Source organism: Thalassophryne amazonica, chromosome 18 (assembly GCF_902500255.1).
Source record: "Thalassophryne amazonica chromosome 18, fThaAma1.1, whole genome shotgun sequence".
Taxonomy (NCBI): domain Eukaryota; kingdom Metazoa; phylum Chordata; class Actinopteri; order Batrachoidiformes; family Batrachoididae; genus Thalassophryne; species Thalassophryne amazonica.
This window is the reverse complement of record NC_047120.1, coordinates 72,055,381-72,065,573: the sequence shown is the minus strand read 5'-3', so window position 1 is coordinate 72,065,573 and position 10,193 is coordinate 72,055,381.

Below are 10,193 nucleotides of genomic sequence, written 5' to 3'. Positions count from 1 at the left end.
GACCAAATATTTCAAGGACGGATGTGAATCTTGTTATGTATTTACTGTCACTGACCGCCGGCTGCTGGAGATAAACGGCATTACGGACGCTGTGCGCACAGAATTATTTCCAATCATTGTCGGTAAACTTTCCCAGAAGACTTTGGATGACGTCGTGAAGGGTCATGGGTTTATCTCCTCTGTATTTCTTGCTGCTTCCAGTCATGTGGGGAATTAAATGAAATGGTGAATCTATTTTTCTACATACTGTAATTGGAACATTTGTTTAGTTTTGCATTCTTCCCGCCTCCCCGAAAACTCGCACCTTGATCATTTTTGTTACTTTGTGCTGTCAGATGTTGTTTGTACTCAGAGATGCAGAATTGTCTTTGTTTGTTTTTTTAAACACATGAAAGTGTGTTAAAGGCACTGTTGAAAGAAATTCATTCATTCATTTCTTGTCCCAGCAGTCATTGGCCAAGGGGCGGCGTTCACCCTGGACAGGACACCAGGTTACTGCAGGGCCACATGTAGGCGGACAGACACACTCGCACCTACGCTCAGTTTAGAGTCACCACTTTTACCGAACCATCATGTCTTTGGAAGTGGGAGGAGCCAGAGCTCCCGATGGGAACCCACGCCAACACGGGGAGAACATGTGAACTACACAGTGAAAGGACCACGTTGCAAGTGAACCCACAACCTTCTTGCTGTGAGGCAGCAGTGCTAACCACTGACCACCCTGTGGAAAGAAAATAATCTGCAATTTTAAGAACAAGTTGTAATATTACGAGGTAAAGTCTAAGGAAAAATGGGCCTGTTTTAGAAGAAATGTGTTGAGGAATCTTTTGAATTGGAGACAGGGATGTAATGTTTCACACTAATCTGGTTTCTTAATCCTGCAAAAAACAAGTAATACTGTATCCTGGAGGTTGTTGCTGCACATGATTTTATTTCATGTATTCATTAATCAGAACACAGTATAAAAAACCTACAGATTACAATTTATACCAAGAACCCACAAAAGAAACATTTTTAATTTCCCCTCAACTTCTGTGTAAATTTCACACATGAAAACATTGGGAGAGTTGAGAACAGTTTCTCAAATTTAGCCAGTTTGCAATCCTGTGGCGTGGGCCCTATCTTGAGGGTGGACACAGAATAAAGCTGTGGTCACTTTAGCTATGAGTGACTGAAGTAAAATGACTGGCAGTTCATTTTTGATCAGAGCAGGTGTTTTGCAGCAGTAAGAGACAACGGTCACTCTGCTGCTGGCTAGGTGGGTCCAAAATAGACCAGAAGTCTATTTTTATGCAAACTGAGCAGCGTGATATCAGCTGGTGGTTTGCTCAAACAAAATAATCAAAGATGGGCGGGAAATACTCCAAAACATTTTATGTCTGTATAAATCTAACATGTTTCTCAGTTTCTAAACGTTAGTGAGAAATAAACACTTCTAAATCTAAAAATGCTGTTTTTTTTGTCACCAGATGGCACCTCTGAAGTCTTACAGAAATGTTGGCATGTACGTCCCGGGGACACCCACCAAGTGACAAAGCCGACCTCTTGTCACTGTCATTTGTAGCATAAGTAACGTGAGGCCTGTGGGACACGCCCACTGAAATGGCCTGTGGGACATACCCACTGAGGAGGGCCATGGGACAAACCCACACAGAAAACTGATGGAGCCCTAAATTGTTATAATTCGTCGTTGTACAGCAGAGGGGGTGTGGCCACCATCTGCTGCTTCCTATTTAAGCTGCAGGCACAAAAAACCCTGTAATTTCTGAGACTTGAATTTATTTTTCTCGTTTTTGGCGACAGCTGTTGATGTTTGTGTATATATATATATATATATATATATATGACCATAACATCACCCCTTTGAACTCCATTAAAATGTTTGGAGCATTTATGTCGTCGTAGAACATTTTGTCAAAGAAAAATTTGAGTTGTTGAAACGAGTCAAAATTTTGTTTTATTGGACCCAAGAAATGTATCAATTAACAGAACAGATGACAATTTAATTAATTTGCTGAACTCATTCAGGTCTGCTGGGAATTTCAGTTGTCTTTTTTTTCTCTTAATATTACAACTTCAATAAATGTCATTGTTGTACCGGGTTTATTTCATGGTAATCTTGGCTGTTTTTTTTTTTTGGGTTTTTTTTGTCACCAACAGTTGCCATAATGCTCTCATGCACTCGGTACCTTCTTGTGATGCTGTTTCAGGTAAATGGCAAGAAAAAAAAAAGTTTCTGAACTTTGAAGAGGAGCCTTACTGTGGGTGTGTGGGTCAGCGTTAACTGTCAGTCGCATGTCGCTCTAACTCTGTGCATTTTTTACGTGTCAGTGAAGGGAGGCGGGCGTTCTTGAATATCTGAGGAGAATAAAAGTGTTGTGCGTTCCTGTTTGTATGCACGTGTGTTGTGCGCGTGCGTATGTCACGTGTGTTCGTGTACTGAATCAGTACTTGCGTTCAGCATGCCGTCTGAGCTGGATATCGGTATGATTGGGTCCGGTTTTTTTTTTCGTTTTTTTTTTTCCTTTCACTCTCTGTCATGTATGTGGATGTGTATACATATATGTACAGTTTGTATGTAAGAGAGAGAAATGGTGAAACCTCTTTTCTAATCTCTATGACTGGATCCGGCTCCAGAGTGGCAGCGGGAAGAAGGCTGCCGCGATCCGGTCGCTCATTCCTCACACACCATGTGTAACTGCTGCAAGAACTGGACACAGTGATTAAAAAAAGATGAAATAAAATCTATATCTGTAAGCAGGTTTGTTCTGTTCGTCTTCACCGGCGCCTTTTGGACGCTGTGTGAATGTCAGTCAGTGTTTGTTGCTGGATTTTAGTGAAACGTTGCACAACATATGAGGATGTGCAAGAAGGAACATTGTTTTGATCATTTATCTATTTTTTTTCACTTTTTTTTTTTTTTTGGAAGTAAATGCGTAATTTGTCTAAGGTTGACCATTTTGTTAATTCAGATATTTCATTGCAAATAATAATTTTGTGTGTGTGTGTTTCAGCGCGTCAGGGCCGAGCACCAGCCCACCCTGTTGTACAAAGAAAGTTGGTTAACACACTGACGGTGTACAAATGGTCCCACACGAGGTCAGTGTGGGACCATTTGTACACCGTCAGTCTGAATTTAACACTGTTGATGTTAATTTAACACTGGTGATTTTTGCAAAGTTTACTATGTAGGGAACTAATAAATCCAGCATGTATTTTGGTCCATGACCATTCAGAGCTTTCTAGCCCAGCAGTAAGATTTTAAAACCTGACCTTTGACTCAGAGGAAGCCGGTGTGACGTGGTCCAGTTTCCTCCCGTTTCTGAGGACTCACATCATAAACAGCCGGACCCCCAACCTTCCCCCTGCCCACGAGCCAGGTTTAATGCTGCGATTGACGGGTCAGGCACTCCCCGATTCACACTGTATAAAAATACAAACAAGCGCACAGTGACTTGGAGAAGTAACTTCAGTCTGATTACTCATTTGGGAATATCAGCATGTTAGATTACTTGTTACTGTTACTTACAACTGTACTGTTCCTTTAAGATTTCAGAAGTCCACAAATTGAACTCTTTATTTGACTGCCTGTCACAGGTGAAGAAGTGGCTTAATGGAAACCATCTGCAACTGAACTCTGGAAAAACTGAGACACTTATTGTTGCCCCTGACAGTGCTGTTCCTGTTATTAGGAGCCTCCTTGGTGACTTGGGCTTAACGGCAAAAACAAGCCTTAGAAACCTTGGCATTATTTTCGATGAAGGAATGTCTCTTGCTCAGCACGCAAGCAAGCTTGTGAAGAATTGCTTCTTTCAACTGCGAAATATCGCCAAACTTAAACAATTGGTGTCACAGAAAGAATTAGAGGAAATCATCCATGCCTTTGTCTCCACGTGGTTGGACTATTGCAACAGCCTGTTCACTTGCCTGGGTAAGAAGGAGATAAATCGGTTGCAGTATGTCCAGAACTCTGCTGCGAGGCTTCTGACCCGCACCAACAGGAGAGCCCACATCACGCCTATCTTGGAATCCCTCCACTGTCTCCCTGTTGCCTCCAGAATTAATTTTAAAATCTTGGTTTTGACTTTTAGAGCTCTACATGGTCAGGCTCCTGATTACATTGCTGACTTGATTCAGCCCTACACCTCAGCCCGCAGCCTCAGATCTGTAGGTCAGAACCTGTTGATGGTTCCTCGAACCTCCTTTAAAACTCGAGGAGACCGATCTTTTAAAGCCGTAGCGCCTTGTCTCTGGAACGAACTCCCTCCGTCCCTGCGATCCCTGGACTCTGTTGAGATGTTCAAAAAGCAACTAAAGACTCTACCTTTTAAACAGGCTTTTCATGGCCAATAATCTTTTAGTACTGAGTGTTTTACTGTATATTTTTATTGTTTTACCTTGTAAAGCGCTTTGTGACCCCTGTCTGTGAAAAGCGCTATATAAATAAAGTTTACTTACTTACTGAAGACAGCAGTCAGGTTAGAGTAACATGTTAATAAGTAACAAGTTACCAGCATCCCTGTTAATTCATGGGGTGGGGGGGCAGCAAATCACTGCTACAGTGTCAAAATTTTATATACAAGCACTCATGGTAAAATTATTGTACCTGCATTAAAGGTAAATTTCCATCAGGTGGAGCTATCACTCCATTTCAAGGACCCTGAGTTCAGGCTCCTGTGGGACACAACAATGAACCTGTTGCTTATATTAAATTTTTAAAGGTATAAACCAACTCTGACTCGTACTAGAATTTCATACACACATAAGTGCGCCTCCTAGAGTTTAATGAATTAAAGACCAATCATCTGTATTTTATGTGGTCAAATGCTAGTTTTAATTTGTTTTGCTTTTGCATAGTTTTATAGCATAATTAAATGAAGAGGGTTGATTGCTGAATTTTTATTTGAAATGTTTTTTTTTTTTTTTAACATTATAATGTAATATATGAGAGGTTGTTATGATCCTTAATTTTTTTTTTCCCTGTGCCAAAACAGGAAAAATATACTGTAGAAATCACAACACATTTACAATATAAATTTAAACAAAAGAAGAAAAAAAAAGGCTATGGTATGCACGCCAGCAGTGGAAAACTTGAATTAATCTTGGATTATTTTCTTGTTTAGTTGTTTGATTAATAAAATGTCAGAAAATAATTGAAAGGCCCGGTTACAGGGCATTAGCTGAACGACGGAAAAAAGTCACAAAGCCACAAATCATTGAGAAAAAGTGGACAAATGAGCCAGAACGTCTCCCATCACCGAAAAGCCTGTGAGTGCAGAGCACATACAGTAGTGTTCAGAATAATAGTAGTGCTATGTGACTAAAAAGATTAATCCAGGTTTTGAGTATATTTCTTATTGTTACATGGGAAACAAGGTACCAGTAGATTCAGTAGATTCTCACAAATCCAACAAGACCAAGCATTCATGATATGCACACTCTTAAGGCTATGAAATTGGGCTCTTAGTAAAAAAAAAAAAGTAGAAAAGGGGTGTTCACATTAATAGTAGTGTGGCATTCAGTCAGTGAGTTTGTCAGTTTTGTGGCACAAACAGGTGTGAATCAGGTGTCCCCTATTTAAGGATGAAGCCAGCACCTGTTGAACATGCTTTTCTCTTTGAAAGCCTGAGGAAAATGGGACGTTCAAGATATTGTTCAGAAGAACAGCGTAGTTTGATTAAAAAGTTGATTGGAGAGGGGAAAACTTATACGCAGGTGCAAAAAATTATAGGCTGTTCATCTATAATGATCTCCAATGCTTTAAAATGGACAAAAAAAAAAAAAAAACACGCATGGAAGAAAACGGAAAACAACCATCAAAATGGATAGAAGAATAACCAGAATGGCAAAGGCTCACCCATTGATCAGCTCCAGGATGATCAAAGACAGTCTGGAGTTACCTGTAAGTGCTGTGACAGTTAGAAGACACCTGTGTGAAGCTAATTTATTTGCAAGAATCTCCCTCAAAGTCCCTCTGTTAAATAAAAGACATGTGCAGAATCGGTTACAATTTGCCAAAGAACACGTCAACTGGCCTAAAGAGAAATGGAGGAATATTTTGTGGACTGATGAGAGTAAAATTGTTCTTTTTGGGTCCAAGGGCCGCAGACAGTTTGTGAGACGACCCCCAAACTCTGAATTCAAGCCACAGTTCACAGTGAAGACAGTGAAGCATGGTGGTGCAAGCATCATGACATGGGCATGTTTCTCCTACTATGGTGTTGGGCCTATATATCACATACCAGGTATCATGGATCAGTTTGGATATGTCAAAATACTTGAAGAGGTCATGCCCTTGAAATGGGTGTTTCAACAAGACAATGACCCCAAGCACACTAGTAAACAAGCAAAATCTTGGTTCCAAACCAGCAAAATTAATGCCTCGCAGATGTGAAGAAATCATGAAAAACTGTGGTAATACAACTAAATATTCTGTGTAGGCTCTCACTTGTCCAGGTGGTTTCCATAGTAGAGAAGCTTGAATCTTCGACTGGACTGGGTTGCTTGACGCGAGAACGTTTCGCTTCAAATCGCAGAAGCTTCCTCAGCTAAAATTCTTGCTCTGGAAGTCTGACTTCTGTCTGACTCTTGTAGAGAAGAATAAACCAGAAGCCAACAAAAGCTGGAGTTTTAAACCTAACCTAACCTACTGAGAGGCTAACTATTGTGCTGTAGTTAGCACACCTAATGACAGGACAGCTGTCCCTCTAATGATGGGATGGATGCCTTTCTGATGGCTCCCTTGATGACGTGAATGACTCATTACCATGAACGAAAGACTGAAACTCCTTTGACCTGAGTACCCCATTGTAAACAGGGGATAAAGTGTGTCTCAGACCCCCTCCCCGGTTAAGGCTGGGTTTCAAATGTTTCACAAAGAATGCCTCCTGGACACTTCTCTCAAACCATTTCTTCTCTCTGGCTAATATTTTAACTTCCTTGTCCTCAAACGTGTGGTTAGTGTCTTTAAGGTGGAGATGAACCACAGACTGAGGTCCACTGGTGCCCTCTCTGCGGTGCTGGTATAGCCTTTTGTGTAAAGGTTGCTTCGTTTCACCTATGTAGTGTTCGTTACAGTTTTCCTGACATCTGATAGAATACACTACATTGCTCTGTTTGTAACTAGGGATCATGTCCTTAGGGTGAACTAATTTCTAAAGATCTAAGGGAGATCTTGGAGATCTGTCTCAACACCATGTATTTCCTGTTTAGGGGGAATTACTACAGACAGATTCATGGATGTGCGATGGGGTCTCCGGTATCCCCCATTGTGGCCAATCTGTACATGGAGCGAGTGGAGAAGACAGCCTTGAAATCTTTCACGGGCATCTCTCCCAGTCACTGGTTCAGATATGTTGATGACACATGGGTTAAAATCAAGCAACAGGAGGTTGAGGACTTTACAGAACACATCAACTCGGTGGACGCCAATATCAAATTCACACATGAGGATGCCAGAAACAACCATTTAGCCTTCTTGGACTGTGATGTTACGATTGGAGAGAACAGGCAGCTCCAGACAGAGGTTTACAGAAAACCCACTCGCACTGACCAATATCTGCTCTTTGGCTCAAACCACCCCTTGAACACAAGCTCGGGGTGATCAGGACTCTTCAACACAGAGCCTTACAGGTGCCCACAACTGCAGAGGGAAGGGCTAAAGAACAACATGTCCGGAAAGCCCTCACAGTATGTGGGTACCCACGATGGTCCCTGGACAAAGTGCAGAAGTCCCAGAGAACAAAAAGACCAGATAGACAGGAGACGGAGACAAGAAGAAGAGTGTCTCGCCCTTATTTAGCAGGAGTAGGGGAAAAACTACAGAGGATCTTCAGACAGCACAAAATCCCAGTTTACTTTAAACCAGTTAACACCTTGAGACAGACATTAGTTCACCCTAAGGACAGGATCCCTAGTTACAAACAGAGCAATGTAGTGTATTCTATCAGATGTCAGGAAAACTGTAACAGACACTACATAGGTGAGACTAAGCAACCTTTACACAAAAGGCTATACCAGCACTGCAGAGAGGGCGCCAGTGGACCTCAGTCTGCAGTTCATGTCCACCTTAAAGACACTAACCACACGTTTGAGGACAAGGAAGTTAAAATATAGCCAGAGAGAAGAAATGGTTTGAGAGAGAGGGGTCAAGGAAGCATTCTTTGTGAAACAGTTGAAACCCAGCCTTAATCAGGGAGGGGGTCTGAGACACACTTTATCCCCTGTTTACAATGGGGTACTCAGGTCAAAGCAGTTTCAGTCTTTTGTTCATGGTAATGAGTCATTCACATCAGGAGAGTCATCAAGGGAGCCATCAGAAAGGCATCCATCCCATCATTAGAGGACAGCTGCCCTGTCATTAGGTGTGCTAACTAGAGCACAATAGTTGCTAATTAGAGCTATTGTTTAGTCACTAGCCTATAGCAGTCTGCCTCTCAGTAGGAGGGGTCTGGTTAGGTTTAAAACTCCAGCTTTTGTTGGCTTCTGGTTTATTCTTTTCTACAAGAGTCAGACAGAAGTCAGACTTCCAGAGCAAGAATTTTACCTGAGAAAGCTTCTGCAATTTGAAGCGAAACGTCTTCGCGTCAAGCAACCCAGTCCAGTCGAAAATTCAAGCTTCTCTACTCTACAACTAAATACTAGTTTAGTGATTCACAGGATTGCTAAAAAAAAGCAGTTTTAACATAATAGTTTTGAGTTTGTAGCGTCAACAGCAGACTACTATTATTGTGAACACCCCCTTTTCTACTTTTTTTTTACTAATAGCCCAATTTCATAGCCTTAAGAGTGTGCATATCATGAATGCTTGGTCTTGTTGGATTTGTGAGAATCTACTGAATCTACTGGTACCTTGTTTCCCATGTAACAATAAGAAATATACTCAAAACCTGGATTCATCTTTTTAGTCACATAGCACTACTATTATTCTGATTGTTGGCTCCTTCCGTCTCGAGAGACGATGGTCTGTGCCCCTAGTTTGGACGACTTCTTTCCTTCGTTGCCTCTTCTCTTCATTGCAAGTTCTTCTTTGTAGCTCAGCATGTTTTATTCCAGTTAATATGGCATGACGCCAAGTGTCCTGGTTGGGTGCGAGCTGTTCCCAGGTCTCCCAGTCTATCTGAACACTACTGTAAAAGACAAAGTAACAAAAGAAAACGAAGCGAACGGCGACCTTGACACTTTGCAGCTGCCAGAGTTAGTTGTCTTGACAACAGGTCTGTCTTCACTACAACAACGTGAGCACGCACATGCATGCGTGTGTAAATAGTTAAAGTAGTTGATAAAACGTTCTTGCCACTGTCCTTTCTGTATGAAAACGTTGCTTTTTGTCCCACACATGGACGAGTCACGCTCAGGTAATTGGATCTTCAGTTATTGATCCGTTCAGGTATTGTCAATGTTCATGCAAGACATCAGACTTGGGAGGTTAAACGAGAGTCAAATGGAACGCTGACTGTACGAGAACTACACAAACGATGAGGAACCATCAAGACAGAAAGCAAAACGGAATACGAACAAATTTAGGTTGACGAAGCGCCAGCTACAGAAACGAAGCTAGACAGCAGTTAAACGATGTCAACATAAGTCCAGAATTTTGTTTCGTTTAGGCTTCAGTGTCCTTCATTAGTGCCGTGTGACCAGGGCTTAAAATCGGGGGGGGTCCAGTCATTATTTCTCAAAGCCCAGAATCATGTCCTCATTTTGTCCACATCTCAACTCAAATTTTAGAATTTGGGTATTTAATCATTGCAACTTTAGAACAATTTAAGTGTAAATTTCTAAAAGCAGCTTCTTTTTTTTAAGACTTCTGTTGATTCTTTTTTTTTTTCTTTCTGGACATTTTAATATTTTCCTCAGTTTCACATCCTGAATTTTATGTTTGACAGTTTTGTTTTTTCTGAAGGTAAAACCGCTAAATGAGCTCATTGCTGGACGCGTTGGTTTGGGTCCACTTGTGGAGAGACGCGGACATCCTGCTGCACCTCCAGCACAGACATGGACGTGCCCTCCTGAGTCTTGATGGGGACTTTGAGATTGGACCTGCGCCCGCTGCAGGACGTCCTCGTTGTAGGAGGAGAAAAGGTCTCTGTGTGGCCAGCCTGTGGTTCTGACTTGATCCTTTCAGGTCAGGGAAACAGTGGACGCAGGCGCAGGTCCTCAGTGGGATTGGTGTCATCTGGATCCTTGGAAAA